Source organism: Macaca fascicularis, chromosome 7, assembly GCF_037993035.2.
Source record: "Macaca fascicularis isolate 582-1 chromosome 7, T2T-MFA8v1.1".
Classification (NCBI taxonomy): Eukaryota; Metazoa; Chordata; class Mammalia; order Primates; family Cercopithecidae; genus Macaca; species Macaca fascicularis.
The window spans coordinates 47,658,792-47,672,098 of record NC_088381.1 but is presented as its reverse complement, the minus strand read 5'-3'; positions in this window follow the sequence as shown (position 1 = coordinate 47,672,098).

Below are 13,307 nucleotides of genomic sequence, written 5' to 3'. Positions count from 1 at the left end.
ATAGTCCTGGCTTGAGCCGGTGAAAGATTGACCTAGAGTGAGGAAAGGCAAAAAAAAAAAAAAAAAAAAAAAAAAGGAGAAGATAGAAAAGGAAGAATTGACTGGACATGGTGGTTACTTTATGGATTTGTGAACAAGGAAAGAGTAAACAATGAGTTTTCAAGCGTGAGTAACAAGAACTGGCAGTACTATTAGTAGACATAAGAAGCAGCCAGTCTGGGGAGAAAGGTGCTGACTTCAATGTTAGAAATGAGTTGCCTGAGAAACCTACCCTGACCCTACGCTTACCTTCTCTGAAGACTGGATGAAATGTCACTGCAGACTACCAAAGCATGTCATGCATAGCCCATCACGGCATTTATCACCTTGTGTTGTAAGAGACTGTTTACTAATCTCCCCCACTGGACTCTGCACAACCCGAAGGTAAAGACAGTAGTTAACTGTGCCAAGCACTGTTCTAAGGGTCTAAGGGGTTTCCAAATGTTCTTCCTACATAGTAAGTGTTTACGAGTATTTGCTAAATGAATACTGAATGTTGAGTTTCAGAAGATAATGAAACAGACAAGCAGATGTGTTTCTCAGGCAATTAGAGTAGTTAGCCATAGAGATGCAGCCTTCAAAGGCATTTACATGAAAGTGATCCTTGAAACCATCATGTAGGATCCCCTAAAGGAGAATTTTTAAACCTCCTGTGGCACTTAAAGTCTTCATTATTTACCTGGCAAAACTGATCTGAAAATGAGAAGCAGGAGAGACTAAGAAAATGCACCCAAGCCTGTCTTATCCATTAATTGAATTAACTTCTGAATATTCAAGAGTTGGCTCTGCAGATAATATGCTAAAAAAAAAAGAAAAAAAGAAAAAAAGAAAAAAAACTGTCTAGCACTTGCTGCTTGCATCTTCCCTTTGTGTACCAAGAATCATGATCGGTGACATTTAGGAAAGTGGGAGAAAAAAATTCTTGGGACATGGCAACAGCCTGGATGCTTCCTTCACCCTGGCTGAATACTGAAGTTCCAATCTAGGCTCCAAGACACTTATCAGCTATAGTGTACTTAGATAAATTACATTATCTCTCTGGGCCTGAGTCTACTCCCATGCAAAATTGTGATTTTAGTACCTACATCATATTTCTGTTGAGAGGATTAAACGAGTTACAATATGAAAAACTTTAGAACACTGCTGGGCACATGGTAAGTGTTCCACAACTCTTAGCTAGAGGCAGGAAAGGATATTGACTAAGAAGATGGACTTTGTAACCCACTACCTAGGTTTCCATTCTAGTTCTGCCGATTGCTAGGCAGGTTACTGTGCCTTTCTGGGCCGTTCCCTCATCTGTAAAGTAGGGATGTTTTTAGTTCCTCGATCATAGGTTTGTTGTGAGAATTAAATATATGCTAACCACTTAGAACAGCGCCTGACACATTGTAAACATTATGTTAAATATGACATATAACCCATCAACCCCTTGCCCATATATCTTGATTCTGAGACCAGCCTTCAATTATGTCCAGTCTCTTTAGTGGTCTCTCATTTTAGTGAATAGTTAGTACACTGGATGTTTTCTAAGTTCATTTCACAGAGACACTAGATGGAGTTGCTGAGCTAAAGCACCTAAGAACTGCTGGGCAGCCGAATTGGAATTTTGGAGCTGAATGGAACTTTAGGGATGATCTAGTTCACACTTTTTATTTTGTAGATGAAGAAACTGAAGATCAGAGAAGTTATCTGGTATAATCCCTGCCTGCAAAACGAAGCTGGATGTGCTTGCAACTCTTACTTAGCGAAATTGTCTAGAACCATTTGATCAAACTCAAACGATCCTGTAAGCGCCACAGGGGCATGCTGCTGTTGTTGTTCGCTGACTACTCTGTCTACAATGCCTAGCATGTCATTCGGTTAATATTTGTTGAAGAATTATAGGGATCTATCATGTTTTTAAAGCTTTAGAGATTGAAAATCTTCCTCGGTACTTGTTCCAATGCTTTCTGAAGGGGATTCCTTCTAATGTAGACTTATTCCTTTCATATATATGTCAGTCCTTTTCTTCTTTTTCTAGATTCCCAGAAGGTGTTATAGCTAGAAAAATCTTCCAGTTAAAATGACTCGTTTTGTCAATGAGAAAATTAACTGAGGCAATTTGTCCATACTCACATAACTGATTAGTGGCAGAACTGAGATTAGAATTTTCTCTAGCTTGTCATCTAAAAAACCAAAAAATGCAAACTGCTTCAAGAAACTGTCAAACTTCTTCCACCTGCCCTTTAAATGTTCCCTAACCTTGTCTCCAGGTCATAGTCTCCAGCTTATTATCAAATTATCAATTTGATTACTTCCCTCTTGGAGCAGGCTTACTATTTCCATCCTTCCTTTTCCTGACCCCAGTTCAAATAACTAGCCTACTCTATCATTGCTGCCCACCCACCTGCCCTTTGTACCTCCTGGCTCTTAGTCCCTGTCTTTGAGAAGAAAAGGTAGATCCTCTTTCTCACCTGAACCAGCAGGGATGGGTTTGCAGATATTCCTCCCTGATTAGTGTCAGAACAGAAGGATCCCAGACGTCTAGAACACTTCCAGGATTGTTCCAAGATGGTGTTTGCAGTTCTGATCAGAGTCCCAAAAGTTATGTTGGGCTCTGAGATAACATAACCCAGGGAAATCCCCCAAAAGAAGGTTCCCTAGCTGGACTAAATGATATTCACAGACTGTTTTGCTAACAACACCCAGGAAATGTAAAGTTTCTACAGTCAAGGACTGTATCCTTGATATCTCAATCCTTTTCTACAGTTCCATGTACCTATTGGTTTATTTCTTTACTAACCTTACCATCTAGTTGCAGTAGATTGTAAAAACAGCCAAAAATTCTTCCACTCCCATCAAGAGGTAAAATCGATTTCTCCACTTCTTGACTTTGGTTTAGTCATGTGACTTACTTTTGCCAATAGGACATTAGCAAAGGTAATATAAACTGAGGCTTTAAAAGTGGCTTGTCGGCCGGGCGCGGTGGCTCAAGCCTGTAATCCCAGCACTTTGGGAGGCCGAGGCGGGCGGATCACAAGGTCAGGAGATCGAGACCACAGTGAAACCCCGTCTCTACTAAAAATACAAAAAATTAGCCGGGCGCGGTGGCGGGCGCCTGTAGTCCTAGCTACTCAGGAGGCTGAGGCAGGAGAATGGCGTGAACCCAGGAGGCGGAGCTTGCAGTGAGCCGAGATCGCGCCACTGCACTCCAGCCTGGGCAACAGCGTGAGACTCCGTCTCAAAAAAAAAAAAAAAAAAAAAAAAAAGTGGCTTGTCCTCTTGCTGTGTTTGGAACTCTAGGACTACCATGTGACTGAGTTCAAGCTAGCCCACTGTGGTTGAGACTCCATGTGGAGAAGCAGCTGGTCCCTTGCAAAGAGCCCTCCGACTGTCAGACACATGAGGGAAGTCATTCTAGATCACCTGGCTGCCTCCAACATGCCAGCTGACCAGAGAAGGATGAGAAAGTCCAGCAAATCTGCCAAGCATGCCCAGACAGAAGAGCTGCCCAGTCAACCCATGCAACTGTGAGATGAATTAATGGTTGTGTTTTAGGCCATTAAATTGTAGGGCTGTTTGTCATGCAGCAAGCACTACCTGATACACTAGTGGTAAAGACTCCCTAAGGAAAAGGCAATCACTATCTTCCTGTTCCCTCCTCATCATAACCCTCTGTTTTTTATTCTTGTATAACAGCTTTAGTTAGTATTTTGACCACATATGATGTTTTAGTTCAGTGAGGAGATAGCAGAGCATAATTGTTACACAAAATTATGTCAACTGAATGTGTAGACTTACCTCATCTTGGCAATCCATTTTTAAAAGTTATGTCAAGTTGGCCGGGCACAGTGGCTAACACCTGTAATCCTAACACCTTGGGAGGCCAAGGTGGGTGGATCACTTGAGGTCAGGAATTCAAGACCAGCCTGACCAAGATGGTGAAACCCTGTCTCTACTAAAAATACAAAAATGAGCTGGGCTTGGTGGAGGGCACCTGTAATCCCAGGTACTTTTGAGGCTGAGGCAGATAATTGCCTCAGGAGAACCCAGGAGGCGGAGGTTGCAGTGAGCCGAGATCGTGCCACAGCACTCCAGCCTAGGTGACAGAGTGAGACTCCGTCTCAGAAAAAAAGTTATGTCAAGTTTATAAGACATTTTGAGCCAGAGTCGGTTCTCTCACATGTCTTAGAATCTCTTGGAGAAAAGGTCCCCTTTCTCTCTAGGGTCTCCATGGCTGAAGATGCAAATCACTCTCCTCGGTGGATATGAGAGCTTTCTGAGATGCTGCCTATGGAACTTCTCTGGTCTCAACTTCCTCTTTTTTAAAAATGTCAGCAATTTTTCCTTCTTGACAATTACCTCATCCTTTTAGAACACATACTTTTGGAAACCCTAAAGCGTATCACAACTTTATCTTCGACATCATCTCAAGCTTCTAAACCCAGTCCCGGAAATGGACCCTTTGGAAAGTTACTTCCCAAGCACTTATTCCCTAGGCTCATCTCTTAGCATCAATATGAATGTTTTTTCAGTCATTCAACAAACCAGAGATAAAACTAAGCATGGCAGAATCCATCTCTGCCCTCAAATATCTTATAGCATATCTTTCTTAAAACAAGTTGCAATCATTTTTTAGTTACAATTTGATTCCCGGTGGGGAAGAAATTGAGATGATGACCTTGAAAGGGTTAAGAATTACCTACTGCTGGCCGGGCGCAGTGGCTCACACCTGTAATCCCAACACTCTGGGAGGCCAAGGTGGGAAAATCACCTGAGGTCAGGAGTTTGAGACCAGCCTGACCAACATGGAGAAACCGTCTCCACTAAAAATACAAAATTAGCCAGGCATGGTGGCACATGCCTGTAATTCCAGCTACTCGGGAGGCTGAGGCAGGAGAATTGCTTGAACCCAGGAGGTGGAGGTTTCAGTGAGCCGAGATTACACGCCATTGTGCTCTCGCCTGGGCAACAGGAGCAAAACTCCATCTCAAAAAAAAAAAAAAAAAAAAAAAAATTACCTACTGCTTATACCAAATGGTCCTGTCTTGAACTGTATCACTCTTTGGGATTGATACAACTTCACATGAACCTCAAGTGTCACAAAAAAGTGGTAACCAACTATAGTGCATTTGCTCATGTTTCTAAAAATGGTAAACCACAGTTGAGCTAGTGTGATACTGCAGCAGAATTTTTATGACAAAGTGTGGGCTGCTCTGCAGCAATCCCTCCCAATTCAATTTGCTGATGACTCATCCATTCCAATCTTCATGTTTATAAATCGATGGAGAAAACCATGCTCTATATCTTTTATTCTGCATCGGTCTTTGCTGTTGGAATCCTCTTAGCTCAGTACAGAGAAAGAATTTTGCTTGGACACACTCCAAACTTAAATTGTCCTCTGGATTTTGTCCCAAACTGAAAGAAACCAAAGAATACCTCTCAGTTTCCTGAAGCTCGGAGTGTCAGAAATAAAAGGGTCTGGATGTAGGGGCTAGTGAGCAAATAGGAAACTTTCACTAAATAAGTTTTTTTTTTTTAGCTGTAGCTCATGATTTTAATTTTAATATTTTTCTGTTAATAAAATCAGTAATAAACTCAGTGTGGGAAATTGATTTTAAAAAAACAAACACATGCAAATAAGCAAATAAAAATCACCTGTTAATTTAGGACTCAATTGCAAAGAAGAGAAACCCATTCTCATTAGCTCAAGGCAAAAAGGGAGAATATTGAAAGCATAACACAGACAAGGGTATTACAGTTTAATATTTACAACCTCTCCCCATTGCCTGCTTTTTAAGGAGGATTTGTGCCCGTGTGGGTGGGCTCCTGCATGTGTGTGCTGCTTAGCTCCTGGGCCTGTATTGTGTTGACAGTAATCGCTGATAAAGCAGCAGACCTGTAGTAGCCTCCTCTGCTTGCACACAGCCTAAAATGCCCACCAGCCCTACTTCAATATATGTACATCCCACAGCTCTCTAGCCCTAGTTTCTGGGGTTAGCAGTAAAGTGTTTGATAGACACTCACTAGTAGGTTCACCTTGGGTCACATGTCCATACAGCCAACTGCCTACCACTGAAAGGGTGGGATCATTTGGTTTAAATATGTCAGCCTAAGAGCTCCTTCCAGAAGAGGATATTATGAAGAGGGGAGGCTTCGAGTGGGATAGATTATTTTAGAAGATTAGGCAGGGAAGAAGTGAATGATATCTTAGAACAAATATAATACTACCCAGAAATCATCACTGTTAACATGTCAGTGTGTTTCCTTAGTTGGTATGCTGTTTGTAGAAGTACATATGTATTATATAGTTGATAAATGATACATGTAGCTCTATGACCTTAGCTTTTCACGTATTACAATAATTTATCATAAACATTTCTTCTTGTCATTAAATTTTTTTCTCCAATTACTTTAATAACACTCCACTGTAGAGATATTATTATAACTGATAAACTATTGGATATTCATGTGATTTCCAAGTATCTATCATTTTACGTAAAGCTGCCATAGACATCCCTGTACCTTAATCTTCGTGCATATTTCTGATTATTTTCTTAGAGGTACCTGGAAGTGGAATCAATGCCTAGAAATATTTATTTACTGCCAATTTGTTTTCTAAAATGTTTATACCAACCTGTACTCCCAGTGACAATGATTAGATGAGGTCATCTCATCTTAGCATCAGCCCTTACCTATTTAGAAAAACAAAACAAAGCATGAAACTGAAGCTTGTCACTGTATATAGTTTTTGCCTCTCCTTGTATTTTATTCGATTCGGCATTTGGGTTGACCCAAGTTTAAAAAAAGTTTAAAGCTGAGATTCTTACTGTCCCCAGACCAGCTGCATCAGCATCACCCGGGAACTTGTTAGAAATGCAAATTCTCAGGCCCTACCCTAGACCTACTGAGTCAGAAACTCTGGGGATGGGAGCCAGAAATCTGAGTTTCGACAAGCCCTTTGGGTGATTCTGATGCATGCTGCAGTTGGAGAGCCACCAGTTGAAAGCATTGAAGAGTTCTTCCTAAGCCCTCACAGTGTTTCCCTAATTCTGAGCGCCCAAATATCATTTTCTCGGCCCTGACCATTTATAAGGGACAGTGTGATGTAACATAAGGGTAAGGGGTTTTAGTTTAGAGGGCCTGAGTTGTAAGAACTGGATGGCTCCCTACTGGGTGTGCATCCAAGCACAAGTCATAATAACTTATTACACTGTCATAGCTTACATTTCAAGGTGAAAATTTCTCTGTATCATTGAGCCCAAATATGACACTGGAAGGAAGTTTTAGCTAAGGTTACCCCAGATGTTTCATGGTTACACAAGAATACAAAACAAAACATGTTTTCCCAACAGAATGAAAACACAATGTAAGTTTTCTTTAGCAGCTGTGGCTGGAGATTGCAAAATGGAATAGTCTGGCCACCCTCCAAGCCATTAGCACCCCCTCCCTTTCCCCCAAGGGTGAAAGACAATCAAGCCAAAGAGAAGGAAAAATACTCTGTTTTCAACTTCACAGCTAATACCCAGAAATGGAGCTGCTGGAGTATCTGGGATGTGTCAAAATAGAGACGACAGAGAGGAGTACAGAGCACCTCACCCCACAACCTCTAGATCAGACTAGTCCACTTTGAATGGCTCTCAGAGGCAGGACCCCAATATTCATCTCAAAGAAATGCGTGCCAAGATTGCAGGCATTGTGGTAGATGTGGTCGAGAAAATTGGGGAGCAAAAGTCTTTCCAGTGCCTTTCATACAGCACTCCAGCAATGATTGTCTTTTTCACCTGGATTTAATAATGCCCCCACTTCTGAGACTGTTTAGGACTGTTAGGCCCATGGCATCTTCAGAAGAGTGCAGGGTGGGATGGTGGGAACAGCATAGATTTGGAGTCTGACAGCGTGAGGATAAATCTTTATGCACTTCCATATCCCAGCCATATAACCTTTAGCTAGTTACTTAATTTTGCTGAGCCTCAGTTTTCTAACAATACCTCACTGGGATCATTGTGACTTGGGACTGCTGCAAGGGTTAAATGAGGTCATAGGCCAAGTACACAGTAATTGCTCCAAAAATGGCCATTCCCGTCATGTCCTGGACAGTACTTTGGTGTCTTCTTCACCCTGATGTGAAGGACAGGAAAAATACTCTGTGGACGCTCAGAAGAAAAAAACAAATCTCATGATGCATTTCAAAACTTCTTCATAGGAAGTTCTTTTCTTCTCTATGCTCTTGTTTATCATTCTTTTGATACTTCGTGGTGAAGTATCACCTCTTTCTCTGGAGTGTGTTTGATATGAGGATTCCTGTCACAAAGGCGGGCCTATATGACTCAGCACGGGTTTCAACTGGACCTTCTTCCAAAGAGGGTGAATGGAATGAGAGAGCAGGCTTTGAGATGTGCTGTCTTCCGCTTGGACCTTGATAGCCTTGGGCACTCGGCCTTCAGGATTCCGTTCCGATCAGCCTCCACCTGAGTTCTCTATAATCAGGTACCCAATGATACAATAAGTCCATTACCAAATCTTTAACCCCAAAGGCCAGACTTTGGGGTTAAATCTTTCCAAAGGCCAGACTTGGCCTTGAGTCGATCTGGAGTTCAGACCGGGTTCAGAATTATACCTTATTTCAACTTCCCAACCCTAACCTCTCCTTGGCCAATCATTTAATGACCCTGGGGGATTCAAATCTGGAGAATAAGGCAAGGACTGAATGAAATTATTATGTTAATTTCTGTCCAGTTTAATTAAATTTTCTTAAGGTGTGATTGATTTCCTTAGGACCTTGGTATATGGTCCAGTGCTGCTTAGCCAATGGATTAAGTATCTCCAGATTCCCAGATATTTTTCTACCCTTATCTGTATCCCCTCACTGCATGAAGACCCTGAGGACTTAGAAGTTAAGGTCTTAATTTGATCTTGAAGATGATTTAAACTTCTGGAGTCTCATCTGTAAGGCCAGGACAGTTGCACAGAATGCTTGTTAAGATTTCTATGCAGGAACCTAACCTAATAATACTCAGTGAACAGGGGTGTGGAAATTACCAGTAGGTTGCAGCCTTACTATTTCAACATGTCTTAGTGGCCGGATGTGGTCACTCACACCTGTAATCCCAGCACTTGGGGAGTCTGAAGCAGGTGGATCATGAGATCAAGAGATGGAGATCATCCTGGCCAACATGGTGAAAACCCGTCTCTACTAAAAATACAAAAATTAGCCGGGCATGGTGGCGCACGCCTGTAGTCCCAGCAACTCGGGAGGCTGAGGCAGGAGAATCACTTGAACCCGGAGGCAGAGGTTGCAGTAAGCCAAGATCACACCACTGCACTCCAGCCTGGGCAACAGAGTGAGACTCCATCTCAAAAATAAATAAATAAATAAATAAATAAATAAATAAATAAATACTTGACATGTACCAGAACTATGGGGATACAATGAGATTAGACTAATGAGAAAGATATACATGTCTCTGCCTTCATGGAGTTTACTACCTATTGGGAAATTCAGACGTCAAACAGAGTCAAAAATATGATGCATATTGCAAGAGTATAATCACAGGATGTTATAAACCTACTTATTAACCAAGTGTGGCTGCATAATATTGGATTATTCATTTTAAATAATGTTTCACTCTATGCCTTGCAACCATTCAAGCAAATATCCAATTCCATAGCTCCTTGCCTCTAGGGTGACCAATTCATCTTGGCTTGCCCAGGACTTTCTTGATTTTGACATTGGAAGTCCCATGGCCAGGGAAAACTCTCAGTCCTCGAAAAACCAGACAGGTAGGTTATACTTCTTGCCTCAGAGAAAGTCTGGGGGCAGAGTTCTCTGGCTTTTGTTTTCAAAAGCCTAAATTCTTTAGGATAATGGACATGAATCCTTCAAAAATTCAATGTCATGAAGCAACAATAACAATATAAAATGGTGGAGGGACTATTCTAGATGTAAATAAACTAGAAGGACATAAACAGCAAATGCAATGTGTGACTCTAAATTGGATCCTGGTTTTTGTTCTGAAGCATAACAAACATTCTTGGAATGAAACATTTTGGGGAAATGACTATGAACTAGATATTAGACAATTTTACAGAGCTATCAACAGTTCTGTTAGATGCAACCACAGTATTGATTGTGGTTTTGTAGGTGAATGTCTTTCTCTTTAGAAGACAGGCTTTAGTACTAAGAGGTGAAAAAAAGATGGTGATAAATTTTTAACGATTTTCGAATTCAGTAGAGTGTATAAGAATGTTCATTTTATTATTATTTCAACCTTTCTGTATTTATGAAACTAATACAAAGTTTTGGACAAGAAGTCAGTAACCACTGAGGAGAATAGGGATTTGGGTTAAGAGAAATGGCCAGGCATGGGGCCCACGCCTGTAATCCCAGCACTGTGGGAGATCGAGGCAGGAGGATTGCTGGAGGATCCAAGTTTGAGATGAAAGAAACTTGTCCCTGAATTGGAAAAGACTTCTTCCAGAATGGAAGCAGGAGAAAAAAGGAAGCAAATGACTGTGTGCTGGTGGTGTTGACTCTAGGCACATGGGATTATAGAGGGCCTAGCAAAGACCCTAGTGCCCCAAATTTGGCACTGAAGCAGCTAAGAGAGCCCTGACTTAATGATATGGACATCTCCGCTGATAGATTCCTGGACACACAGATGACTGATGAGCAGACACCTGGAATTTTGACCTTAGCAAAAGTTATGAGAAGAACCCAAATTGAAATTGAGATTCCATTTCCATCACCCCAAAGAGTTACATTTTCTCCACATCTGAGTTTATGGACGGCATTGAATGTCCTGTACACTAAACTGGCAAATCCAGAAACGTTCCCCTGAGTGATATCTTAGCTAAAATCTGAAAGATTCGAAGTTGGCCAGGTAAAAAGGAGAGAATAAACATGTCACACATCTGAAACCACACATTTAAAGGACAGAAGAGTGGTGCCTTGAGATAAACTAAGAGAAATTCAGTATGGCCAGAGCAGAGGGAATGAGGGCAAGATGGACACAAGCTGAGGGTGGAAAGGCAGCCTGGAGCCAGAATGCACTAGACCTTCCAAACTAGGCAAAGGAAATCACTCACACCTCTCCCCTCAGGAACTCCAGGGCCCTGCTCCTTCCCTCCCAATGCCCCATCCATCCTGGCGCCCACGCCTCAGGGCATCTCAGTGTCTTTAGAATGTGCAGTCTGGGCTACAAATTAGAAGTCATCCTGATTAGGCACCAATTTCTTGCTGTAAAAGTGATGACAAATGGAGAGAAAGCGAGTCTGTCACCCATTCCGGGGGGAGCTCTTTCCACTTGCCTCCTTTTACCCACTAATGTTATTAATACATGATCCTAGCCCCTCAAACACTGCCCAAGTATCTGTGGACATTCCCTGGGGGTGTCTCATATGTATTCATAGATGAATCTAGCTAGTCACCACCTGGTGTCTGCAGGTGGTCTCTCCTTTACTGCCCCAGCCTCTGCCAGACAAAACCCTGTCCAATGGGCACTACAGGCACTTCCCTGGGCACAACTGTGTCCACCAGGCACCAGAGTCTCCTCCTGCAGCTGATGAGCAGCACAGGAGGTGCCAAAGCTGTGAGATGTTATTGTGAGCAGTGGCAAAAAATGCCTCCCCTTGTGATGTGCACCCTCAGATAGTGGGGTCCCAAAGTCATATTCCTTCTGCTGAAATAGTTTATGGGGGTGATAGGGAAACAGGTCAGTTTTCATGTACAGTCCCCTAGCTTTCCATGGGGCTCAGATATATGACCACAGAGGTTGGGTAGCAGGGCCTTGGCCCACAGGCAAACAAACACATATCAGATATTAGTCTGTCCCCCAAATCACTCATCCTTTCTGACAATGGAGACTTTGTTAGTGGATCAGGCTTGTGGTGCCTGGCTCCTATTTCTCCGGGATGACTATTCTTCTCGGAGGAGCTTCAGTCCCTCCTGTAGGGATTTTTGGATCTGCTAACTGGTTCTCTGAATATGCCAGATATCTGAACTCCAGCAGAGGTCATAGTTTGGGCTCCTCCTGGGACCCACAGCTTTTGTCTGTCTTCTATTAGACCAGAATACTTGAGGAAAGGATGGGGTCTTACTCGCTCTCATATCCTTGAATGGTGGCATGGGCCTGGCATGTAGGAGATGTTCAGTTTGTTATTTTTACTGAAAGACCATCCCATACCTTCGGTCAGTGGCCACCAAACTTCAGCTTGATGGAAACCACTTGGGAGATTGTGAAATACACATATTTCTAGATTGTATCTTCAGAGATATGACTCATTCGATCTGGAGTGAAGATGCAGGAATATACATTTAAATAAGCTCCTTAGTAATTCTGATGCACGTGGTCCTCGAATTTCACTTTGCCTCTACCTTAGGCAGGCCTGAACCAGGGCCACTATTAGCACAAAGGGCCACTTCAGCTCATTGGGGAGAATTAGAAATAGTTACTCTTCCCCCTCTAATTGCACCAAGTCCGAGGCCAGGGTGACAGATTGGTGAGCACAGTTTAGGCAGTCATTTCATCCCTTTATCCCCTTTGCCAAGCATCCTTGTGCTGTGCACAACCTGAACAATTGTTTGCAGCAGCCTGGTCTGATGCCTGTTCCTGTGAAGAAATAGTGCACATGAGAAATGCATCTTCAAGTCACCCAGTCCCTCAGTAAACTCTAGGAAGATGCTGGGGTTGAATTGTGCTGGTTACTTGCACCTGGAGATCAGATGAACCAGTAGCCAGCATCTCCAGACCTGTTGGGAGGAACCTGAAAAATATGGCTTGAAAGATCGAACACAGAGGTCTTGAATTTGGATGCATGTTGGGATCATTTTGGGAGCTTTGAAAGCTAGGTCTGATGCCTGATGCTTGATGCCTCGGTCTTAACCCAGAACTTAATTGGCAGGGCATCAGATTTTTTTTTTTTTTTTTTTTTTTTTTGAGATGGAGTCTTGCTCTGTCACCCAGGCTGGAGTGCAGTGGTACAATCTCAGCTCAGTGCAACCTCTGTCTCCAGGGTTCAAACTATTCTCCTGCCTCAGCCTCTTGAGTAGCTGGGACTACAGGCACATGCCACCATGCCCAGCTAATTTTTTGTGTTTTAAGTAGAGACAGGGTTTCACCGTGTTGGCCAGGATGGTCTCGATCTCCTGACCTCGTGATCCACCCACCTTGGCTTGCCAAAGTGCTGGGATTATAGGCATGAGCCACCATGCCTGGCCAGCATCAGAATTTTTTAAAGCCCCCCAGGTGATTCTAAGATTCTAACATGCAGCTTAAGTTGAGAATCGC